General features: G+C 40.2%; 1 long non-coding RNA gene across 1 annotated transcript; it reads right to left on the reverse strand.

Moving 5' to 3' along the window:
* Positions 1–990: 990 nt before the first annotated feature.
* Positions 991–21052, reverse strand: LOC125691228 (uncharacterized). The gene is made up of 6 exons (XR_007376048.1): positions 21000–21052; positions 13128–13230; positions 10454–10528; positions 8815–9018; positions 7902–7945; positions 991–1631 (listed from the first exon to the last, which is right to left on the reverse strand). It is a non-coding gene; the product is annotated as an uncharacterized LOC125691228 (long non-coding RNA).
* Positions 21053–21619: the final 567 nt, after the last annotated feature.

Genomic DNA, 21619 nt, shown 5'->3' on the forward strand with positions numbered 1-21619 from the left:
ATGCTGGGGCTGCTCAGGGCTGCCCACCAGAGCATCCTTCATTAGGGAGGAAACATGTCCTGAGGAGCATGCTGGCACCCACTGTGAGACATGTGGCACTGCCTCAACATTCCACCTGCATGGCACCTGCCTCTGCACAGGGATGTGCTGTGCAAAATGGGAAGAGCTGGGAACTGCACAGCTTTGTGCTATGTGCATAAAGGCTTTAGCACACCTAAAGGAAAAATCAAGTGAGAAATTCTCTGTAGTTCCAGCCAAGGTGCACGTTGTGCCCAAGCAATTGTTCGCACCTGGGGCTTGCACAAGTAAGTGGGTAATCTTCCCCTTACCCCGATGGGAGATGGTTCTGCCCTCATACAGCTGAATAGCATCACCACGTGCTGTCCTCATGCTGGAGGGGAAGCTGCCTTTGCCTAGGCAGACAAGCTCACACTAGGGGTTTCCTTCCGCGCTGGTAAAATTAAAGATCTGCTTGGGGACAGCAGGATGGATACAAGCCCAGACATAGCAAATCATCCTGTCTGGTGGGACTATAATACATAGGAGCTTCAATTCCTTTTCCTCTTCCGCATCTTCCTGCTGCCTTTTATGCTTGATTTCTGAGAGGGAGGGGAATGAAAGGTTATCGTGTTCAGTGGGTATGTTGGAAGTGTACTTTCAAGTAACACCCAGCCTTTCAAAAAATGTCTAGGAAAGCAATTCCTAACAACACTGAGAACATCACTAATGCTAAATGTTCCTTTAATTCTAATTTTCAGTTAGTTGGCAGTCTTGCAAATTAAAGATTTATTGCCTAAGAGTGCTCAGATCGCAACCTAACATAGGCTTAGCTGCTTTGTTCCATCCTGTTTGGAGTCATTCCAGAGGCTAAGCCCCTGTATTAGAAACATCACCAATGCAAAGATTGAATGATCGATCAAAGCGATGCAGATTATGAATTCTCCTATGCACCCTTCCATAAAGAGAGTCTAGAGAAGCAGCTGGTTTTTTGTTTGTTTGTTTGTTTGTTTATTTTTTACAGACAGCTTTATGTCAAAGATTCTGTGAAACTGTTTTCTAACAACCTGTGTCGTTTACTCAAGGAGGTAAATTTTGCTAGAATAAATATTTTTCAAGTGAATGAGGAAATGGCATAACTGAGATGAGACAAAGAAATGAAATGTTCTGCACAGTTCGTCAGGATAGATCAAAGATAGCAAAGGGAAAAGGTATTTCTAACTTCAGAAACTCCAGAATAAATAGACTGTTACTGATGCAAAGTCCCTCAAGAAAACAAATAGGATGCACTTTTGCTCTGTTTTGAAATTAATTCTAAGTCCAAGGAATGGAATACATAATGTGTGTAATAATTTCAATGTGAATCCCAGGGATATTAAACATTAAATCTGGGCAGAGATCTCGCATTATAAAAATTACTGAGAGCATGTCATTAACATACATCATTCAGCTACTTACTGTACTTGAAGAGCCTAGGCTTATACAAATACATCAGAGTTGTACTTTGCATTCCAGGGCATGACCAAATAATCAAATTACAGAGAATGAAGTGGTTAGGGCTTGAGATAGCATGGCAAACACTACAACTCTAAGGATCCTCTGTTGTGGAACAGATCTTGCTCTCTGTAGACTGCCTGTGAAGTAAAGGAATAAATAGGTGTGACATTGGGGAAGCCTTCTTAAAACTAGGCTGATATCATCCAAAATTTAAAAACAAAGAGCAAACCCAGCAATACAGCAGGAAAGAAAACAAGCCAAAAAAAGTGCTGCTCCTCTTGTTCAATATGCCTCACAGACACTCGGTTTGAAGTGTGTCTGATTATTGATCATGATGATTTCCTCTTCAAAATCCTCTCTCTCTCCTTCTCTCTCCTTACCTTGTTGCCGTAGTTCACTTTTCCTGTGTCTGGGACTTTTTCCCTGCACTAACACATTGCTCTCTAGATTCTGCAACTAGGAAAAAACGTGTTTAAATCTGGATTAACCTCTTGAGAATTAAACTTTTAATTAACTCATGGAAGAAATTTGTAGGAAGCCTGGCAGAAGATTCTATTGAGTCTGCATCTTCGTATTTTGAGTTGTCTGCCAGAAAACATGGACCCATTACCTCCTAAACCCAACTTCTCTACCTTACTGCATCTATAATAAAGGAAGCTGTCTAATTACTTTTAATGTGAGCAGGTAGCCAAAAGTGTATTTTATTCCACCTAGGAGGAGAAATTGCTGATGGAGACAATGCATTTAATAAAATTCTGTTTATTTTTCATTCAAGGCCAGGCTGCATGTGGCTCTGGGTGGCCTGATGTTGTGGTTGGCGACCCTGCACATAGCAGGGGGGTTGAAACTGGACAATCATTGTGGTCAACCCATGCTACGATTCTATGATTCTGTTTACAGAAATGTACCAAATTCTACTTTCTTGATGCAAGAAGGATGCAGAGATAGGCAATTTTCTTGCTTGAAGATCCTTTGCAGCTTTCTGTCATTTCTGCTGCTGTCATAGCATACATGTTCTTTCAAAAGTGGCTGATGCCTCTGTTTTCATATCAATCTGTGTATTTTCTACCTTCTTTCACTTCCACCCCCATGTTTTTTGTTTTTTGCTTTTTTATATCAAGAAAAGGCCCTCTTCTCTGTGCTGTCTGTTCTCTATTGTTGGTGAACACACATGGTTACCTATCTCTTATATTTATCTTCAAGGCTGATGGCTAGACATATCAGTCTGAAATGGGTTTAGCATGATGTATGTCCTTCTCCTCAGCTCAATCCACTGAAACTGTCACCCTATTTCAGTCAAAGTCAAGATAAAGATTATTCAGATTTTAAGAGTAAAATTAAAGTAAGTACTTAAGTCTCCCTGCATTTTTAAACAGTTTTTATTAAGTTAATTTCACATCACCAGGCATTCCCAGTGTCTTCAATAAGTTTGATTTGTTTTCTCCCAGCTGCCAAGAGGAAGGTTATCTCTAAAGAATTTCCTGTATAATCCCTGTATCCTGTAATCCTGGGTCTATACAGTCTTCCAGAAGAAGCCACTCTCACCTTTTCCAGTATAAAGGAATTTTCAGCAGTTGTGTTAGTGGCTTCTAAGCTTGGAAACGTGACAGCTTATTTACCGCAAACTACCGCAAATTTGTTTCATTTGTTTCAGCTAGTCCACATGTTCAAAAGGATCTTCCAATCACCCAATTTGCAGATAACTTTTCCTACTGTTACTAGATATGATAAACTCTTAACTCAGTTATTAGCTCATCTGTTATCTCAGTTGCTCATACCTCTTGTTCACATTACAGAGGTCCTCCTGTTGCAGAATCTGTTTTCCCAGGTTTTGGATGTTTTCACATTCCCCAGACATTCTCTCCATTTGAAATCAATTAAGACATTCCGTTTTGGATCTTCCAAATCCCTAGTCTTTTTTACTTGTCTAGTCTAATAAATATAAAGTTTGAAACAACATCTACAATTCTTTCACATTTCACTGATTCTATTACACATTCAATTGCCAAAATCCCCCTTCTTATTGTTAGCTGTCCAGCCTGATATAAAACCGGTGTGCTGGTCCTGTGATACGTTCCCAAGTTTTGATTCTTCAGTTTGGTGTCCTTCCATTTCCTGAGCTGAAAGAAGAGTTCTCTAGGAAGTAAAGATGATCTGCCTGTGGCAGCCTTGTATTAATAATAAACTTTTTTTTGACAGTGCTAGATTTCAAGTTTAGTTGACACTGTTCTCACTTTTATTTTACTGGGCCAAGTTTTTTGGTTTTATTATTCTTCAATAACATTGCAGGACAGATTTGTATCCTATTTCCCTGATACAGAACTGTACTTAGGGAATTTGTAGAACTGGTCTTTCACCCTTGCCATCAGAAACTGCTTCCTCCTTTGGTCCATGGCTGCAACAGGAGAATCACAATTTCCTCTGCAAACCCCAGAGACCTCGTAGAGTGTCCTTGGCTGCTATTCACTGACCCTAGTGTTAAAGCTTAAGTCCAGTTGAGCACCTCTGAATTGATCCATTGCCAGTTTATCCTGAAAGCCTTCACTCACATCTGTGCATGGAGGTTCTCTTGCTGTTCGGGTGGGATTTTCTTTTATTTCCCCTTTCTTTTCTGTTCTGGCTTTGAGCTGCATCTGTATTGACTTGTATTTATGGATGATTCTAATCCAGATAAATTGTTTACATGAAGTCTCTTTTTGGTAAATCAGAGCCACAACACTTTCAGGGCATGGCTATTCAAGCATCTCCATCTTCACCAACTTTCATTCAATTCCTGAATTTACATTTAAAAAAGTAAATCTCCAGTGCAGTTTCCCCTAAAAGATATCAGATATTTGCATTATTTGACGTATGAAAACCCAGCCTCTCCAATGGGACTCTGTGTCTTGCCAGTCACGCAGAACTGCAGTAAATGTTTTTTTCTAAGCTCTTGCTTGGCCCAACTGAAAGTCCAGGTGGCTGGCTACCATCATGGGTCTGCAACCAGAGATTTCCTCGTGGAGCTGAAATTTAGCCAGTGTGTTCTTGTTCTACTTCATCCCTTCTAGTGGATTCCCAGCTGGTGTCTCCCTACCCTGAAAGATCTGTGGCAGTATGCTTGCCATTTACTTTTTTGGGCTTATCAGTTCAGACTGGAAGTTTTGCAGCTGGCCTTCAGTCTGTTAAGACATTTTGTAATCATTACCACAACAGAGAGTTCACCTCTGCCTGCAAATCACTTCAGCCATTCCTGGGAAACCTCCAGATGCTGCTGTAATTCCTTTTGTAAAGTTTCCAATTCTTGTTTTAGCGCCTTCTGGTCTTGTTTTAATTTCTCTTGGCTAGCTTTGTTTTCTAGGAGCAGATTTGTTGTTGGTTCAAGAATACAACCTAATAATTGCCCTACTTGAAAGGGGTCCCAGTGTCAACACCACAGTTTTTATCTTATGATCTGATAGGGTTATTCCAATTACAAGGAGAAATTGATGCATGCGATACTTCTGATACAGTTCTGTTTATTTATAATAATGTATTAATTTGCTTTCTTAGGGAAAGTGTTATCATGCACAGATTTCTTGCCCACAGCTCTTTCTGCTAGCAACCCTTCCAAAAATTCCCCCTTCAAGCCTTCCCATGGGGCTTGTGAGAATGTCACAGGTCTTCACATTGAAGGAAAAAGCACCTTAAGGAGAAAGTTGCTCCGGTACCATGGAGAAAGAGCTTTGCCATGCCAGAGAGTTACAGGCAGGACAAGTGGGAAATGCTCTAAAAGTGGTGGCCAACAGAAAAAGAAGTAGGCCAGTCTATGGCATGTTCATTGAGGAAGTGCATTTTGCTTTTCACAACTGTTTAAAAATCTCCTGCAAATGTTAGTGAGACACTTCATAAAATAACAGCCATGGAAGAGGCTCTTTTTTTTGCTAAAGCATAGCCACAACATTGCTGAAAGGACTGTGCATTAGCTCTGCTCAAACTGCTGCATCTTTCTCCTTGCACTCTGTCTCTTTGAGCTGTACCTCAACAAATCCTTTTCAAGTAAATTTAAGCTCGGTATCTAGAGTCACATACATGTATACGGTTGCAAAAGAAACAAGGAGTCAAGACTGTTGTCCAAAAGAGTTTATCAGTTAATAGAACAAAACAAATTACAATCAATGTTGAGAAGAAAGAGGGCTTGGGAACTCAAGTGGTGAGAAGATCAGCACAATGCTCCTGTGGGTTTTAAGGCGAGGCACATAGGAAGCAGACGGGAAAAGCTAACTCAAATGGCGTGTAAGGAGGCAGAAAGCAGAGTGGAGGAAGGGGTCACAGGGAGTACTGCAGTCATCAAAGAGGGAAAAATATGGGATCAATGAGGGAAATAGGATGAAAGGAGACAAAGATGAGGTTGTGCAAGGCCCCTAAGGAACAATGAAAACAGCTGATACTGGTGTAACATTTTCTTCTGATTCCTAAATACAGTTAGAGATTGGTGTCTGCCCTGAACAGTGACAGCTGCAGAAGAGTACTGCTAACAGTGTTACCACATTGCTCATCCTTGGGAAAGGCAAGCCCAAAGGGTTGTACTAGTAGGGCATGCATAGAGCTCTAGAGAACTGTGCTGAGATGCAAATTTTAAGAACAAAAGTCTCCTGCAGGAGGGGATCGCTGTGTCAGTCATTGACATGATATCAGTTTGATATGCATCTGCTGGCCTCATCTATGGCAGTTCGTTAGAGGGAGAGACAAAAACTTGGTTTAATAGATCCCCATTGATGTAGAGATCTTTGGCTTTGAGTTCCAACTAACAACAAGGCTAAAAAGTGCTAAATGGTCTAGATTGGATGTAAGATAGTTTTATAGGATTAAATGCAGATGAGAAAAAAAAGACATCTGGAGCAGTATTTGGACTGACTGTTAAAGGAAAGTAGGAACCATAAGAGTCTTCACTGGGATTAACAAAACTTTAGGCCAGGAGGAATGGGTGTAATCCTGTCTAGAAACCTTCCTCTTGGGCAAAGCCTTAACATCACACACAGTCATCCTTCAACAGCTGGTTTCTGAGGCTGTGCTGAGTGCTTGGAAAGATGACTTACCCTCCTGCCCTTCTGATGTCTTGTCTTGGAAACACAGCACCACGAGGGACACGTGGAGCCCTGCTATTCACAGTGTGACGTCAAAAGTATCCCCCTACAACCAACCTGAACTTTCTTTCTCTGATGCCTCACATCTTTCCCTTTCCCATGGCATCCATCACCCTCTCTACTTTCCACCAGCCTGAGAAGCAGCTTTTGCTCCTTACCCTGTCATACAGAGGCTCTTCTTAAATAATGGCACATCCTCTCTTTTCCTTGCCTGTCCCTACTGCTGAATTCTTCCCCAAGTGTGGAATTTGTAGTGTATGCACAGTGGCTCAGCCAGCTTGTGCCTTTTTTTTTCTTCCAGATGTATTTATTGATATTTGCCCAGTTCAACCACCACCTAGGCATCTGGATACAATTCTGGCCACCTCCTTGCGGATTTCCTCATATTACAGCAAAATGAACACAACCTTTTGGTTTTCTTTTGTCTGCTAAACTTTTTACAGTGTAAAGGGAGGCTGGGATGCTGCTCAAGAGGCTTTTAAAATTGTCTTCCTTTCTTCTTGCAGTGTCCATCCCACTTGAATTACTTCACTGTCTGCCATCTTTCACAATCAATATAAATGCCTGTATCTGGGAGCATTGCATTTTTGATCAGACACAGTACTGGCTGAAGGCTGATGGAAGTAGGTATTGGGGCAGTGTCAGAAAACACACTGGGGAAGTGGTGACTATAAGAAAGGATATAAACGAAGAGCAGGATGCAAAACAATTTTTAGTAATATAAGTTGAGGGGGTGGAAATGACACATGTATGTCTATGAATAAAGAGATAAATGGTATTGAAGAGAAGGACAATATATATGGTCTTTATACAGCAAGAGAAAAGAAAGTAGGTAAGTGGTCTGAAAGGATTAGCAATGTGGACAGCAAAGTGGTGGCAAGATTGGGTGCCTGTTTGGAAATGAATTAGCAGCAAGAAAGAAAACTGTTGAATGCCCCATAACGGCACATAAAATATGGAAAGGAAAAAAGGGAGAAATGAAGAAAGAGCAATGCATGTGTATACAGCAGGGATTTAGAGAGGATTTAGAAAGTTTATTAGCAAGCTATCAGAAAATTATACACACATAAAGTTACTTACACAAGAACATTTACAATATAAATGCAATTTTAAGCCTTGGGTTTCATTATCCGTTATCTAGTGGGTAATAGCTCAAGGAATGTAAGTTGGATTTTAATTCCGCCTAGCATAGAAAAGAAGTAAATGACAATTTGCAGTGTTTGGTGAAAAGGAAAAGTGTGATGTTCAGATGCCTGTATGAACTTAAGTTTTATTGGTAGCACTAGTATAAAAAAGGTGCCCTACCTGTTATCTTTTCATAGAAGATCTTGTTGTGTTCAGCCCGAGCACTGTAAAAAATATGAAGTCATTACAGCTTCTGGATATTTTTTTATACTTTGGGGTTTTCATCAAGATTCAAAACCATTTTCAGAGAGTGCATGCCCTAAGACCCTCTCTGTCACTTACAGAATACTGCAAATTGACTCTATCACTTTACCCGCTGCTGTAAATTGGCTCTGAGCACACATAATGTGTCAGGTTTGCCTACTCACTTTCAGTTTTCACCCACCTCTACTGGGCATATCTAGGAGTAATGGGATGAAATTGAGCAAAGGAAAATTTAGACTGAATATCAGGAAAATTTTCCTAACAGTGAGATCTATTAGAATGTAGAATAGTCCCCCAGGAAAAACGATGGAAGCCCCATTGCTAGAATCATTAAAAATAGACTGGAAAAAAACACAGTAAAAATACAGTAGAAAATAATCTCCATTGTCAGGGGATGGACAAGATGATTCCCTAGGTTCTTTCAGGCTCTAATTTCTAGGATTTTAGAAGCTGAGCTCGATCAGTATTAAATTCCCTGAATGCCCAAGATCATCTAATTGAAACAATAGAAAGTTTGCTCATAGGCATGCCAGGGAGAGTGCTCGGTAATGATCAGACTGCATTACTGCTGAGAGTGTATCACTTGATCTGCACTGTAAAAAGAAACAAGGAAGGAGACATTTTTGTCACAATTTACCCTTTGCTAGCGCTCTTCTTGCAAGTCAAATATTCTGTCTGGATTCAGCACTGCTGATGTTATAGAAAGCGATCTTTAAAACAGGTAATAATGGAGTCCAGATTGCAGTTTGTAGCAGTGGAGTTTTATTTCAAAAGCTAACTGCACATGTTCAGAATAAAAATTTCCTCCTGCAGTACATGTACTTCTTACCACAACTTCGTGCTCTTTCCATAGCAAACAGATGCGCCGCACTGCCATTTCATTTGTCTGTGGAAGCCTCACTTGATATTGAAGGACAACGGATTAAGTCCACAAGGAAAAGACTCATTCCAAGTACTTCCTCTAGAAGATGAGCTTTCTGTCAAGATTTTCTCTTTCTCATTGGTCTTAATGTTTCAAAATCAATGTCAGCATCTGAACAAATTAAAAAACACATGTATCAAAAATATTTCAGGTACTACTGTCATCCATATCTGAAGTCAGTGCCACTTTTTGACATCCAGCAATACTTGGTTTAGGACACTCAAGAACAAGGAGGGAGAAAAGACCTACCAAACTAACCACCCAAGAGAAGGGGCTGTTGTACAGTCAGCTGAAGAGGTCATGAAACCTGAAAATCTTTTTTTTCCCCGAAGACTGCCACGGTGAATTTCCTCTCATTTCTTGCAATAGTCTCACATTTCCAATGAGATACCTATTGGACTAGGCACTCCTGTCTTGCCCCATTATGGGGCTGAACAAGAGGAACATTAAGGTCAGTGAGGCAGAGCATCATTCACACCCCTTTCTGCACAGGGCCCTCCTTCCTCCTCACAAATGATCTGGAGAATCCTGCTGGAAGTCCCTCTGCCTGACCACACTGCTGGGCCTCCTCCGGGAAATTTCTTACCATGGTTGCTGAGACCTGCAACTTTCATTTCCAGGCTTGGCCAAGATAAATGCATTGAGGATGTTGGAAATAAAGAAAACAACTGCCCAGCTGGCATGGGATGAAGGTCAGCCTGATGGGAAGAGGCCAGCTGGTGGCTCCCTGTCCACTGCATGGTGGTGAGCTGTGGGCTCATCACTGCCAGAGAAATGTAGTGGATGCTCTTCATGCATGCTATCTGCACACATACACACATCATGCAGTGTATAAACTACTCACTAATTAAATCATAGGGGCAATGATGTCCTCCTCCTCCTGTTTTGAGGACTGTAAGGGTCTGGTGAGAGCCTAGAGGTACCAGGAGATAATAAGCCTGCCTCGTAATTTCTGACCATCTATCCCTAGCTGATTCAGGTCATTAGAGTTATTTTGCAACATTCTCTTAATAACCTGCAAACGCTCTCCTCCAGTGCTGAAATCATACACAAAAGGCCAAGGTTTAGGGAGATGAAGACAACGCTGATAATGAGTCCCTGATTGATTAAAAGTAAATACATTTTTATTCAGAGAAAAGGGCATTTGTTACCACAAACATTTCACCTTCAGCACAAATAGGAGTTACACTTACATTTACTAAGGGATTACAGCAGCACACTGCAACTAATTACTTCCCAGCAGCTGTTGGCCTCAGGTTAGATGTAAGCTACTTCTGGCAGTATGTGGTGTGGGTGCATGTAAAAGGAGCCCAGTATTTTCATTGTCTTGGTGGAAAACAGTACAACGGTGAGATGTGAGTGAATATACTATGCATAATGCAATATGAAATAAGAGCTTATTACAAGGAGAAGGCTCAAGGAGATCAAACAACATTAGTCCATCCCACCATTTTATGTTATGAGGAAGATATTAATTATTCTGTTTGTATTTTGTAGATGGCCTCGAGTTACACAATTATCACATAGGAAGGTGCACATTACTTACTGGAGACAGATTCAGACTCCTTGATTATCTTGACTTGCATGAAGTCCATTGTACATTCCTGATGTGACTTATGACCTACGCAAATTATAGGACACTTACAATTAATAGAATGTGATTTGTCCTTCAGTTATTTACCAGACATTAGGTGTAAGATTTTCCTCTTTTCTTGAATCCCAAATAGTCACACCTTTGGTATTCTTAAGTGATGCTCCGAACTCTTTGCTCTACCATTCAGTGGTATATAATTTTTGCTAAGCCGCTGGCAAGTGATAAGATTACTTTAAAATATCTATTAGGATTCAGAGAAGGAGGTTTCTACAGGTGTAGACAATGAGCAACCCTGAAATTATTGAGTTATTCATAACTTAGAGCAGCTACAAATTACTGCTATTAACTGAATACTGTAATTACAGCCAGAAGCTAGGTCTTATAGCATAATTTCTGGTGTGGATAGTTTAGTGCATGTCTTGGGGAACTGAAATTTAGAGCATACAGAGAAATGGCTGTTTTGATCCTGTAAAAACATTTGGTGTGCTTTAGGTCACAAAAAATGAAAACTTTCACCTTGAATGAGCAAAAGATTCCTGCTCTGCTTAAAACAGTGAAGGAATGGTGTCTTCTAGCCCAAATGAATGCTCTCTCTGGCTGGACTATTTTTCACGATGACACGAGGAAGATCCTCTGTAAAGGTCTTTCATAAAAAAATGTACATTGACAATTGCCCTGTCACATCTAGAAATTGCTGACTGACTCTAGAAAACCCCTTTGAGATAAACCTGGGAGAGACTGGCCTCGTATATTGTACTACAGAGCAAGAAGAGACTCCAGCAATACCTCAGCACAAACCATCCATAGCCATGTGTTGTCACCATGTAGAAGTACAGACTGACTTCTCCTTTCACCCACACATCTATGCTGAAACCACCAGAGCCCCTTCTGTGCAATGTATTTTGATGTGTCTTGAGTATAGAAAGTGCTTAACAAAAATAACAGTACTTTAATTGCAAACAAATACCAAACCAGATATTCAGGTTGCTGAATTTCTTCCTATGATTCTGCATGGTGGATGTCAGCACACCAAGCATTGCAAAGTGTCTTCCATGGCTGTGCAGAGTGGCTGGGCATGAAATTGAGGTTCATTTTAGTCCTTCCTAGGTGCAGAAAGATGACTACAGCCCCTGGCTGGGGGTAATTGTCATACTCCATTTCTCCCTGTACCTTGAGAAGAAAGCTTTCTGGAAGATATTTAAACTTGAGATATTCTTTACACACAGTCAGTGAGAGGCAAACAGCCCTACAACCAGTCCAAGCAGAATGCAACAGAGTGATTTAGATTTCATGCCATGTATTTTTGACCTTTCTGTTGGAAGAATAACACCGAGCTTGTTTAAGAGTAAAAGATTGATGTATGTCTTGTTCTGCAAGCAATGTTATAAAAATTGTACCTTCTTACTCAGCAGATCTGCTCCTGTTGTGTACTGAGAATCATTGCTGCCTGCGTTCAAAACTAAAAAGTTTACGATTTTTAGCCCAGAAAAACCAACCTGCTTCAAGACAAGTGAGCTGGTTCCTCTTTATTGTATTATTAATAAAACTCTGTTCTCCTTACCCGTTACCAGACCAGTCAGTGCACATGCTGATTGTTAACAAGTGTTCCAAGATCTCTCCCTTTATTACCTTTAGTGTTGGCATGAGTGGAATTTCTCCTTGTACAAGAGACCAGTGGTATTTGCTCAACAATAATTCTTGCATATTTTGCTGGCAGAGATTTCATTACCTGTGAGTGATGCATTATAAGGAAAGAATCTTGCTTTGCCTTCAGAGCACAGTGGAGTTTGAGTGGAAAAGAAATGATGAGTTAACAGCAGAAATAGGTGAAAAGCAAACTTCCACTACAGGAAAATGGAGTTTAAATGGAAAAGAAGTAAACAAAGAACTAAAGATTTGGCTCTGAGAAAGTCTATTCACAAGAACCATCTCTTAAGCCTTTACTGAATGGACTATAAAATACAGATTTCTTAATGGAGATCATCTTTTACAAAAGGGCAAACATGCAAGGCAAACTCTCAGCACTGAGTGTGTACAGTTTTTACTGTCAGAACAGCTTGTTTGCTTAGCTATGGATTATCTTTCCAAAGCAAGAAAAACATGTTAAGATATTACTACTGGTGCAAAAAGCACTTTATCATATCGGTGAATCTGCTCCTTCAGGAACGCTAAGGAATAAAACAGTAGGGATATGAGTATGAGTATGAGACAGACTCAGAGCTTTGTACGGAGTCCCTGCACCAACATCATGCCACCCGTGCCATGACATAGAATTACTTTGTATCTGCACCTGAACTTGCTACCTGAGTGGAGTTAGCAAGCAAAGGGAATCACATTGGTCCTGTCCTTTGCTATCATACTGCTGGACCCCTTGGACCCCTATATCCTTATTCCTTTTAGCAGTACTGAGCCCATACTGAAAAGAAAACAAAGTCAAAAGAAGGTAAAATAAGAAGTGTGTTTCTGGTTGTCTTTTAGAAGAATTTGTGTCTCTCCAACCACAAGGATGTGCACAAAGGTGTTGTATTATAATGGATCAGTTGCCTATTGAGAGAAAATAATAAAGTAAATTTTTTAACACTCCTTTGGCCTAGCAAAACAAGTAGATAGATTCACAGCTTCTCACCTTTCTCCTTCACACAATGTCCCATGAAGAATCAACGGTGACAGTGAGTGAAGGGATGCAGAAACCAGGATACTTCTCATGCCAGCCTGGAGAAGGTGTCCTGCTGAAATTGGAAGCACACTAAAGTACAAATAACAGTATATGCCTGCATACCTTATACCATACACTGCATAACAGTATATGCCTGCAGTTTCTTGAGGTCTTCTATGGTTTACTGAGGTTGAGGTATAGAGAGGCTTTCTTTTAATGAAAACATAAAACATCTGATTTGGTTATAAATATTACATCTGTTTTCGTGATCTCTGTTAATGATAACTCTTCCAATGCCACTGATCAATAAAGTCCTTTTTCAGTTACCTCCCACCAAGAGAACTTCCAATTTATTGTCTGTCGTGATCAATTAGAATGAAGAATACTACTCTGTGTGATGGTATGCTGCCTACTAGAGACTTAGACAGCACTTCAAGTCCTATTACCAGACAGGTGCTGAACTCGGTACTTTAAGGAAATGCTATGCACCAGAATTGACAGATTCCTTGGAGAATCTGGGTAAAATATTTTATGGGCTCTCGAGTTTTGAAAAGGAAGCTCAGAGACCTGCTGCTAGAATCAACAAGGATGAACCAAAGTATTCTCACTCGCTCAAGCTTGTACAAGGGTCTGTCAAAAAAAACCCAAAAACATTTACCTGTCATCTTGTCCTCCAACCTTGACCACTTGACCCCCGAGCACTTCTACATAATACTGAGGCACAGGTAAGAAATTTGGAGGAGTGAAACTCATGGAGGGGATGACTGGCACTGCTACTTGTTTACACTGCTTATAGGGTGAAATTACTTAGGCGCTGCACCTCTCAAGATACACTTATCTCTGCCTGAAGTGTGCCTTAAAGAGCACAGGGGCCTCAGTGGGACCCCTGCCATTGCACACCGTGAAATTTATCTGGATGTGATCCCTACAGCTGCAAATTCACCTTCCTTCTCTATTACACATTCTATTAGCCTGCTTTCCTTCCCCTTTAGCACACACCAGCGCTGCTCTTTATTTTAGCGTTATTAATTTTTGACATGAAGTCGCTCTAAACATGGTAAATACAGAAAGTAATTGGTATGTTAAACAGAGGAAGCATAATGAGTCTCATGTACAGACGCGACTCGCTTCTGCTGCAGAGCCAGACTGAAACAGAATACACAATAGCTCTGCCAATTTCCCAGGAACTTCTTTACCAAGTCCCCGTGGTTCATAGGCAGTGCCTCGACCTCTCCTGTACTTATGATACATCCAGCCACAGTTTAATGGCTGAAATGACTTTGAAGCTCTCCCAGCGGAACCAATTTCCACCCTATGTGAATACAAGCTCCAGCCTTTCAGCAGAGCTTAGCTTGGTGATAAGTTAACATGTGAGGCCAGCCTGAGAATAAATTTTGACTGTTGCCCTGATGGTAGGGCTTTCACATTGTGACTCATGGCTACGAGGGCTTTTTGGGAGAGACGCGCTCTCCAGACTAATACAGGCTGATGGGATATTTTGTCTGTGAGGAGAGATGTCACTTGCAGCTAGTGAGGCTGCTACTGTCTTGTCAGCACTGATGGCAAATTTTCGCTAGGAGGAGCAGGTAGGGAAGTCACAGCCCATCTCAGCTCAGGCTTGCAGTGATAGTAGGCTGATTGTGAATTACAGGAGGTGAGTTTCAAAGGTACAGCCCTGCACAGAGTAGAAAACCTTCTCTAAATTCACCTAGAAGCTAGTGGGAGAGTGAGATTTATTAGTGAGTGTGAGAAGAAAAGCTTTTATACAAGCCCCAAAATAATACCAGCCTAGCTTGGCTCTTTCTCTTCATTTTAACCTTTTAAAGATTGTAGATTTCCAGTTTTCCAGCGGGAATAATATACACTAAATACAGTTACTCAAGTTCTCGTGTTACAGTTTCAAATCCAATCAATTTTGTCCAGAATCCAGGCTGCAAGATCAGATCAAAATTATTGCACAATCAGGAATTACAACACATTTATGCTGCATGAAATGCCATTTTCCTGTCAGCTGTAACCTGTTCTTTAAATTGTAATTCACAAATAAAAGACAGACACACTCAGCAGTGGTATGGGATCGTAATACTTGACCAAGAACGGCACTGACAAACATCAGCAAAATGCCCACAGACAGCATAATCGAGAGCCTGGCCTGTCTGCTGTCGTACCAATGGTACTGCATAAATAATTAATTGTACTTGCCATAACATACGGCACCAGGTAGCTCTTTCCTTTTTGTTTTCTATGACAAGCCTTGATCTTTTCTTATGTTAGCTGCTATAAGAGAAGAAACTGGAAGAAAGAGAGTGGACCCTTACTACTTGTCATATCCAACTCATTTTCTCAGGTTATTCTTGAAGAGGAGCTGTTGACAGGATATAAAATATCTCAGTGATGCCTGGCAGAAGTATCTGACCACCTTAATCTCAGTTTCGTGCATGAGCCAAAAGAACCCACAGATACAGTCCTTGCTAGGGACACTTAAAATCAGGCACTACAATGCTCCATAAAATAGGTACTGGGAAACAAGAAGGATAGATTTAATGGCACAACAGTTTCTTTCTATTTGATTTTATGACCTTGGTTTCAGAAGAATCCTGAGAACAGTCTAGAGAGAAATTTTTCCCTTCCTTTTTCTCTTTTATACCTTTGTGATTTAATTTAAGAATGACATTTCTTTCTGGACAAGAGGCTCACAGTACAAGGCTGACAGCTGAGACCTGAAACACATGCTCTGCAATTCAGCAAGTGCATAAATAAAAGCACTAGTGTCTTCTCTGAGGAAGTGTCTGAGGTAAGCTTCAAATACAAAATGAAATACTGAATTCAGCTAAGGTACCTACACGCAGTTTTAGTGAAGCAGCCAGCAAATACCTGTCCGCTCTTCTTTGGTTCCTATTTTAGGGGTTACAGTATTATTACTGTTTCAATTCAACATATGTTTTCTGAAGGAAGATGGAAGCCTTGCCCCTTGTAACTCACACAGCTCTTTTAAGGAGACCATAAAGCTCACAAAAGAAATGAGTTAGAAAATCCAGCATACCTACTGCAAGAGTAACTCCCAGAACCTCCATGAACAGCATGCCTTAACGATGCAGAAGCTGGACAATAGCACATGATCTCATAAGGGATATGGTTTCAGCCTGGGTCTGATAAACTTCAGTACATAAACTCACACCTGCACTTTCCAAGTGCAGACACCTGGCTTTGCTTTAGAGAAAGTCAAAAGCCTGCGTGCTCTCTTTCAACAGCTTTTGTATATGCAAGGGTTGGAATTCATACCTGCAAACCACATTCCCTAACTGCTCCTACTAATTAATATCCTAATGCCTGCAATCTCTCTTCTGGTTACGCTACCTTTCAGTGTTTCGCCAAATCTTACATGCATTCAGTTTAGAAAAATCAAAGCAGTGTGATTTGGTTGCAGGGAAAGAAGGAACAAACCTTGAATCTGAAACTCAGCTCCCGGAAGAATTATCACACTTTCTCCTCCCATCAAATAACAGTTATATCTGTGTATCAGATTACTGAGCATTAATTAAGCTTCACTGCGGAAGCATTTTCCAGCTCTCATCCTCAAGCAGAATTCTTAATGAAGGACCTGTTCTGGGCTCAGATATCACTGTACCTTTCAGACCTTTCCCTGAGCTCACCTGGATGCTTATGCCAGTCCAAATGCCTGACTTCTATGGACACAGTTTGATTGATTTCTGACTTTCACACTGTTCAGTGGAAACTCTTCAAAATGGGACATTTGGTTTGTTGGTTTAGAAATACAAAGAATTAAGATCTGAAGGTGAGGATTAGAGTATAGGTTTAGAATCACCATAAATTTGTAAGGCAAAATGGTACCAGCAACGGTGGCTCATCTTCGTCATCTACAACTCAGCTCGCGGGTAGCAGCTATTCAGTCTACAGTGCAGCAGGCGAAAGTAACAGGAAAAAATTCCCACTGATGGAGATGTGCAAACATGTCACGAGGAACCTCTGAACTTTTCTGAAGTGGCTTACCTCCTTTTTAGATGTCATCAAAAGCAACTAAAACAAAGCTTTCAGAGCCTCCATGAACAGCTTGAATCACCGAGCCTGTGGTAATGGCCTGCCACAGAAGCTCTAATCGAGCATGTGTGTGTGGATTTTCTTTTCACACGATGACAGTTCCCAAGTGGAAGGCTACTTCAGTTCTGATAAAACTTTCCTTCTATTGTCTGAGTTTTGTTTGTTTTCTGGCAAACCCCAGTGCTGCCTGTGCTTTCTGTGCAGGCACACATTTCTCGTTCTTGTGCGGGGAGGCCAACCGAAGCCTTTGGAGGCTTCTCAGCAGTATTGCCTGCAGCAAATACCACAGCTCAATAGCAATTTAATATTGTAATCAGGGAGCAAACTGTGCAGTTTTGGCACATTGTGATAATTATTAACTACATGTATTAGTGTTGTGATTCTAGTAACTAATATTTACAAAAGGTTCCCTGTGTGGAGAAGACCTTGCCTAGACACAAGCAGCTGAACTATTCCTGAGTGATTGTCAGTGGGCCTTTAAGCCGGTTCTCATGTTCACTGTTTAAAGATAAAACATCAGTACTTAGAAATTGTACTTCAAAAGACCTATTTCATGAATAATAAATTCTCAGGGTGTAAAACCATACCAAGCACCAGAATATTTTGTGAATTGATGGGGAAGTTTTCCAGTGGAAAAAAAAAATAAATAGAAAATCATGGAAGACTGAAAAAGCACATCTCAAACTCAGTAACAATATAAGGGAGGTTCAATTCAGACATTAAATCATTCTTAATCTTAATATTTTGCTACGTTCCATGATGTGCATCTTTTTCCTGCTTTCCCACTGCTATTAGCATTAATGCTGTAATGAACCTGAGTTCAGAATTCAACAGAAAGGACAGATGTAAGCAAAATGTTCTCTCAGTTTGAAACCTCGGATTGACAAATGAAACTTCTCCATGAACTTATGTCTAGACTGACTCAAGCAAACTTGTATTTGCCTTTATGCCATGCAGCTAGTTGGTTTAGCAGTTCTTCACCTGGCAGAGCAGAGTGGTAAGGATTGAAGGTATTTGAGTGCATTAGTATTGAACACTGATGATCCATGCAGTATTCTTGACTAACTTGGAACCCAATACAGAAAGCATTTCTATTCAGAGTACATAACCGTATTTCCTTCAGAATGCAATTATGTGCTTTACCAAACAGATGGAGACACAAATAAATATGTACATGTTTCTAGTCTGTGTGCTGTACACACAACTGACACACACGTAAGCACAAGAGAAAAAAAAAACAAAACTTTCTTTTTTAAAGGGATCACAACTGAGAGAAAGATTTTCTTATGCCACTTAACCTCTTTGTAGTTTCTTCCTTTCAAGCTCACACATTTCACACAATTTTTCTGCCAGCAGTTAAAGCATTTTTAAATTATATATGGTTTTTGCTTGTATGCCAAACTTTTAGTCTAAAAGACTAGTCTTCCCTACATAGAAGTCATGATTTGACATGGTTTATTTTGCTTGCAGTCACATTAGATAGATAATGTCATAAAGATGACTGAAATTACCACATGTAAACAATGCATTGCTGTTCTTTTGCCAATTCTTTCAACAAATCAACAAGCAAAATGTATACTTAGCCTCAGTTAAACATCAATTTGGATTTCCTAATAGGATCAGTATTCAGTGTTCTATCTGTGTGGAAGACAAAGGTGGATCTTTCCTTGTGTTTGCAATACACTCACTAAATATGAGATGACTGATGGGTGCTGGAAAGGAGTCAAAGTTAACAGTGAGGTGGTATGGGATAACATGGTCAGTAGTGATCACAAAGTACTATGATATAATAAAAAAGGAGAGAGAGAAGGACAGGAAAAAGGAGTCAGAGAAGCTAAAGGAAAATAAAATTTCAAGAAATAGGTACAGGAGCAGTGTCTGAAGATGTTCACAGGTTAAGGAGGGTAGAGCTGGCTACGAAGAGGTCAGTGAAGACAGCAAGGCACTGGAGACAGGTTAAGGAAAGTTTTCTGGGGAGAAAAGGGAGGAGGGAAACACCGGAGTAGGACTCATCCAATGAGTGTAGAGACATAGTAGTAGCAGATGCAGTCAGATATAAGAATATACAGTATAAAGAATAAATATTAGTATCTATATATAGTATTAAAGATCTTTGTAATGTTCCCTGTGTTGTGTCCATATCAAAGGCCAATTCAAATTACAAATGGCCATTAAGAAGCAGTAGTTACGTTTTACATTTATTTTTATATTTTACATTTAAACATGAGCAATATACTGAATGATAATCAGCTTGTGTATGCCCTATATTTGTGTAAACACAACTCATCTGTCCAATTTATAAAACATAATATTCCTTTGAATTGTTTCCCAACTTAAAGTTTTACCTGTATATTTCCATGAATGTATTTTAAGGCTAATAAATCAGCCACTCTACATTCCATTATTCTCAAATGCTACTGCTAAGGCTTGTAGACGTAATGTTAGCTTTTATAAATTCCTTTAATTAAAGTAATTATTCCAAAGATAAGATCTGAAAAACATATTAATATTTTACATAAATATTTGTGCTTATTTTCAGAATTAATAGCAACAGGAGTTTGGCTACAGACAGAGTTCTTTACAGGTTACAAGTGCTATAATAAAGAAGGGGAAAAGGTAAGTGTACGTGTATGTTCAAGTATGTGCTTAGCCTTTCTAACCCGCTGTGAAAGCAGCAAGTTAAGGGTACTAAGTACAAATCTAAAGGTAAGCACGTGCTTGGCTGCCTTGCTGATCTGACACTACAGACAGTAGGAGGATGAGGTGCGCATTTCTGAAAAAGCAGCCTGCACTCTTCACATTATTTCAAGGATAAAGAATAACTTGATCACAAGCAACTTGGGACAAAGGACTCAGCTACTCAGTAAATTTGCTTTGGCAGCAAAATCAGCTTATAACTCTTTTTTAAATTTTTTTTTAAAAGTAGAGACTTAATTCTAGTGAACGAGTTTGAAGCATGGCAGTAGTACTGTTGTGACTGCAGGAATGATAAATTCTGGCTAGGAACAAATGGCCTCTGACATGGAAGAAGTTATTAAGTTAGCTTTGTGGCAGAAGACGTGGAGTTGTATCCTACAACCCTTTCAAAAGTATTTTGGGGTTAGATACATAAAAAAGTTCAGGTGACTAAGTCTGGACTTCTGATTCTAAAATTCCTGGGTAATTCTGCAGGTGCTAAATACATTGATATAAAAATCTACTTTATAGTGGATTTCTAAAGCTCAGTTTCTCTGCATAGCCAGAAACACTTTAAAGTCTTTGTCAGTGTTTAACTTCTGTGTCAGTCTAGTCTCTTTTGAGATCCGCAGCTGAAGGAAATTCTCAGTCTGTAAGTGGAATACACCTGTAGATACCTGAAATAAAGATTAGAGGGAAAAGGAGAAAGGAGAAAGGAGGAATTAACTCTTTCCATCTAATAAATGATTAAACATAATAAGTGATTAAAAAACTTATGCAGCACTCAGTAGAACTGAGTAAAGTACAGGATAGGTAGCATAAGCTGTTGCCACTACTTCCTTTGTACACACTGTAGTATAATATCCTATTTATCAAGAAAATTGTCTAAATCCTGTACTATGCCATACTGGGCCATGTTACTAGTAAAGAAAAAAAAAAACAAACAACAAACTAAAAAACATTCAGGAGTTCATAAAATACTGAGAAATAGAGAGTTATTGAGATCTTGAAGGTTTACCTGAGCAAACCACCTAAATATCTCCAATTCTCAATAAATGTTTAGAAAGCAAACCTCAGCATCATTGCCTATCAAAAGAAATTACTTACCCTAGGAAAATAGATGACTAGGACTTTGCAAAGCTGGGATAGACTCTGTTGTGAAACTGCACGCAGCATGCCTGTTAATATTTATAGAAGAGCACAGTTAAGCAAACATAAAGCCCCACAACTTTTGATGATAAAATATCGAACTTGCTAAATATGCACACGCCTACACAGATAGATAGCATTTTCAGCTGTGGGAAAGGGTTGGAGGTGGTGTCTCTGTATAAACAGCTCTCAGACCAGCTCCCCTCCACTGCTGCTGCCTCAGGCTCTGGCTTTTTTTGCCTGCTAAGGCCAGCTGCCTCCTCGCTTAGACCTTCCTCTGTGACCCAGGCTGCCTCAGGGATGGAGAGGGACCACCTCAGCCAGGGCCAGCCGAGCTCTCCCAGCCACACACGTGCATCTAGTTTATCTGCCCGATGGGCCCACAGAGCAAGCACAGCTGCTCTTCTCTTCTCATTTCTTATCTTTCCCTCACTTCCCCGGCAACAGTGACCTGCATCACCTTGCCTGAGTGCATCGACTTTGCTACCGCCGGGACGTGGTGCAGGCTGCTGTAATCAGGTGTTCTGCCCGGATCATGATGTTTTTGAGTTTATCGCTGCTTACCCTGCCGGTGGCTC

Source organism: Lagopus muta, chromosome 3 (assembly GCF_023343835.1).
Source record: "Lagopus muta isolate bLagMut1 chromosome 3, bLagMut1 primary, whole genome shotgun sequence".
NCBI lineage: Eukaryota > Metazoa > Chordata > Aves > Galliformes > Phasianidae > Lagopus > Lagopus muta.